A 5,202-nucleotide genomic window follows, 5' to 3' on the forward strand; every position below is an offset into this window, starting at 1 on the left:
AAAACAACAGAAGGCAATTGGAGCACCTGAGAATACCAAAGAAAATAGTGTAAATGAGGCCCAGTTCCTCAACCCCAAAATGATGGGGTTGGACAAAATTATTTCTAAGGCCCTTTCAAACTACAAACCTTGACAATGCTCTGATAAGAATAATAGAGAAATGAACTTGAGGAAGATTTCACATCAAAGTGAAGTTGCATATTATATTCATCTACTTCAAGTTGGCACAGGGCAGTTAGCCACTTCCAGCCTAACTACCTATAGTAGCTAGAAGAAAGAGTTTGACTTGAACACTAGTATTTGTGAATGGAATTTAAATAAAATCTATTAATTTTTAAATTTTAATGATATTTTTAATTTTTCTATCACCTTGATTCCCAAATGCATTCTTCTCCCTTACCCAGTCAGCCATCCTTGTAACAAAGAATAAAAAGAGAAAGAGAATAAAGCAATTCAGCAAAAATAAACAATACATTAACTGATGGTATATGGAATAATCCAATGTTCTGCACTTGTCCTCCATATCTGCAAAAGAAAGAAAGGGATGAATTTTCTTAACTCCTCTTGGGGGCCAAACTTAGTCATGAAAATTAAGTATAATGTGGTGTCATTTTTAATTTCCATATTCATTGTTGTAATTATTGTGCATATTGTCTTCATGGCTCTGCTTACTTCACTCTGAATCAGTTCCTATATCTTTCCAGGTTTTTCTGAATTCTTCAGATTCATCAATTCTTATGGCATAATAATATTCAACTATATTCACATATTATGATTTGTTTAGCCGCTCTGCAATCAATGAGTATCTACTTTGCTTCCAGTTCTCTGCTACCACAAAAAGTGCTACTGTAAATAATTTGGGGCATAGAGCACATTTCTTTCTGTCTTTGATCTTCAGTCAAACAAGTCTTTATTAAACACTTAATATGTTCCAGGCACTATGCTAGATGCTAGAGATACAAATAGAAAGAATGAAACAGTCCCTACCCACAAATAGTTTACATTCTAATGTTGCAGACAAGCACAAAGAGAAGTATACCCAGAATAAATATAAAGAGAATAAATAAGAATGTATAATTTCAAAATACATGAATGATTTTTTTTAAAAAGTATTGCAAACTATTGATAGCTACATGAAAAAAAAATGCTCCAAGTTGTAAACTGATCCAACTATTCTGGAGAGCAATTTGGAACTATATAAAACTATGAAACTCTTTGACCCAACAATATCACTACTAGGTCTGTACCCTAAAGAGATCAAATAAAAAGGAAAAGGACCTACATGTACAAAAATATTTATAGCAGGCTCTTTTTGTGGTGGCAAAGAATTGGAAATTGAGGGGATGCCCATCAATTGGGGAATGGCTGAACAAGCTGTTGTATGTGATTGTGATGGAATATCATGGTGCTATAAGAAATGACAAGTAGGATGCTTTCAGATAAACCCGTGAAGACACATTGACTGACGCAAAGTGAAATAAGCAGAACCCAGAAGGACACTGTACACAGTAACAGCAATATGGCATGACGATCAACTGTACATGACAGCTATTCTCAGCTATACAATGATCCAAGACAAATCCAAATGACTTATTATGAAAAAAATGGTATCCACATCCAGAGAAAGAACTGAAGGGTTCTAAATGCAGATTGAAGCATATATTTTTTACAGGTGGAATGGTTTGGAAATGGATAAGAGGTGATCATTTATCCATTAGGGAATGGCTTTTGGTCTTGTGTGTTTGTGTTAATTTCTTATATAGCTTGGATAACAGATCCTTAAGGAAATATTTGTTGCAAAGTTGCTGTTGTTTTTTCCCTTGCCAAGGGACAGCGTCTCTTATCCCAGTTGCACTAATTTCATCAGAGCTAAATCTTTTCTATTTCATATAATCAAAATTATCTATTTTATCTTTTATGATTGCCTCTATCTCTTGTTTGGTTAGTATTGCTATGAAAAGTACCCAATATGATCCTCATCTAATTTTTTAAATAGTATAACCTTTAATATTCAGGTTGAACAACCCAGTTGAGCTTATTGTGGTATACAGTGTAAGATAGTGGTCTAAATTTAATTTGTGTTACACTCCTTTCCAATTTACCCAGCAGTTCTTGTCAGATAGGGAGTTCTTCCCCTAGCAAATCATGATTTGAGGTTTATAGAATCACAAGTTATTGAGTTGCAATGTTTCTGATTTTTCATTCTTTAATCTGTTTGACTTATTTACTTTTTTTAATCAGTACCAAATAGTTTTAATGATTATTAATTAAAATTTAAAAGAATGTACATGTGCATATTAAGTGGTAACACTAAATAAACTAGCTGAGTGCCCTGAATCAGCTATGTTGTGACAGCAATGTTTTGCCTCAACACTCTTGTAAAGAATCTTACATATCAATGTATCCTATTAATATAAGGCTCTATCCTGAGCCCTCTTCTCTGTACCCTCTCTCTCAGTGATCTTAGCAGCTCTCATTGGTTCAATTATTTATTATGCTATTATTTATTTAAAATTAATAAATAAAATTTACTGAAAAAAGTTAATACAATAGAAGACTAATTTGCCAGGATCTAGAATACTAGCCTGTCCATATCTAACACTTTATCATCAAATTAAGACAAAACTGTTTCTGTTTCCGAGTTGCCCTTATGTGTGGTCCACTGCTTCCATATCTGTTTCTTTAACAGTCAAGAACAATAACTTCCCAAGAGGAGAGATTAGTTGTTCACAGCTAAGGGCTTTGTGCACTGAGATGGGTAAATAGAGATGCTGACTCATTCATGTGAAATGCTATATTCAACTCAAGAGCCATCAACCACTTACCAGTCTAACGATCCCAGTTCCAATTCTAAGCTTCTAAATTCATAGAAAACTGGGCCCATCTTTGCATGGAGTAGATAGAGTTAATGCACCACTAGATGTCATCCAGGAGCCAATACACTCCTAAAGGTCTAATGTATTTATAGCTTTTCCATTTTAAACTAGTTTTCTTTTAGGATCTATTTATCCTAGAAGATTCAACAGGATCGAAAATAGCTCTTTTTAATGACTATTCCAATCAGTTGCAGCTGCTTTGGAGAGTGAGGGACTTTCACAAAAAAGGCAGATCATGATGCTGTGAGCAATAGAATTTCATTATAAATGCATTTCACCTCAAATAACAAAAGGCAAAAGGCCCAGAATGAGGGGAGAGAGGGATAGAGAGGCTCTCAAGGGTTAGTAGGAACACGGAAGCAGGGGAATCAAGGATCCCAGCGGAGAGATCATCTCATCAGTACCTCTGGCAGGATGACTCTCAGGTCACAGCAGGAAAAAGGGAGTCTATGATGGTCCTGCAAGAGGTTGCCCTTTCAAATTCAAATATCACACCAGTCCTGGTTCTTGTGGGTCCATCTTCTCTTCGCACACCAGAGTAGCTCACCAATATGGAGAGGGTTATGGCTTTTATTTGTTGTTGTTCAGTCATTTGTGTCTAGTAAATGTCTGAGGCTGGATTTGAATTCAAGTCTTCCTGCCTCCAAGCCCGACATTCTATCTACTGTACCATCTAGCTGATATATATAGATATAGATATAGATAGAGCCATGGCCAATTCAGAATTCTGTTTTGTTTGATTATACATGTTTATAACAGGTGTTTTGTTTTTCTTTCATTCTCATTTGAGGGGTAAGTGAGAAGGAGAGAAGGCAGATTTTTGCTGATTCAAAAAAATAAAATTTATCTAAAAATGACATGTCCACATTTCAAGGTGAGATGCTAAAAACAAATATATATGATATACATATATATATATATATATATATATATAAGAAAATGTGAAATATATACTTACTCTGTGGGTTCTAAATATGAGTGGTGCTGGAGTCAGAAAAAAACTGGGGATCAAATTCTGCCTTAGATATTTAGTAACAATGTGGCTCCTGGTAAATCACTCACCCTCTCAGCCTGGGTTTCCTCATAAGACTGTATTATATGAGGATAACAAATGGATTAAATGAGGATAACAAATAATAGCACCTACCTCAAAAGGTTGTTGTGAGGATAAATGAAACATTATCTGTAAAATATTTTATAAATCTTACAACATTATAACATTATTATACTTTTGTTTTTCTGTATTTCATTATTTAAAAAAAAACAATTATTTATCATACATTTGTCTGGAGGCCCCTTCAACCCCAATGTGGAAGGGAGCTAAGAAATACAAAACCCAAGCAGTCTACTGTGCTAATGGCAGTGAAGTTCCTCACCTTTAGTAAGTCAATGTTGTACTTACTGTCTCAACAGGGGCTGTTTGCATACTATTTATCAAAGACTTGCTTTGGTCTCAGTATACAACCTGTCTGGCACATAATAAGGGCTTAATAAATGCTTGCTGATTGATTAACTTAAAGTTCCACAAAATACTCCATTTAGAGATATACTTCAGATAAATTCACAGAAACTTGATAAAGCCAAGAATTTATCAGAGGGACAATTACTCATCTGCATTGTTTGATTCACTTGGCTTTATTTTGCAGGCAAAAGATGCAAGAGTTCTAATTGTTTTCCCGCCAAATGGCAAACCTATCACCCAATTCCTGGAAAGCTATTTATTTTGCAGTAAACAGAGACCAACGGTTACCCTTCACCCCTATGACTTCTCCCTCTAATTTACTGATTCCCTCCCACTGCTTCCATTTTAAGGAGGATGCCTAGGGCAGCCTTAACTTCATTCCTCTGTAGTCTAGACTCTGGACTCCCAGGACTTTCTCCAACTCTCCAACTTTTCTTTTCAACTTCTTTTTTAGATATTATCTTCCTTCGTTGTCATATAAACTCGTTGAGGGCAGGAACTTTGTTTTTTTCTACTTTTATGCTGATACTTGTATTTCTAGCACCCAGAACACTTACTGCCATATCATAAATTCTTATTGACTTTAAAACATAAGTTTTTGCTTGTAGAACCTCCTTAGCAGATAAAGACTTAATACTCTTAGGAAATTCGAAGAATACTTAAGAAGAAAGTTTTCCTCGGAATTATTTTGTCAACTGCCACTAATGCATTTTCCATTTGAAATCAGATCGAAATTTCCCATATTTTGTTCTCAGTCCCTTTGCACAATAAATGGCCTTTCTCAAAATATAAATTGTAGGGGAGTAGGAAAGCCTAAGAATAGAGTGTACATTGGTAGACTCTGTGGTTGAAGGGTCTTCCAGA

Source organism: Trichosurus vulpecula, chromosome 4 (genome assembly GCF_011100635.1).
Source record: "Trichosurus vulpecula isolate mTriVul1 chromosome 4, mTriVul1.pri, whole genome shotgun sequence".
In the NCBI taxonomy this organism is placed as follows: Eukaryota; Metazoa; Chordata; class Mammalia; order Diprotodontia; family Phalangeridae; genus Trichosurus; species Trichosurus vulpecula.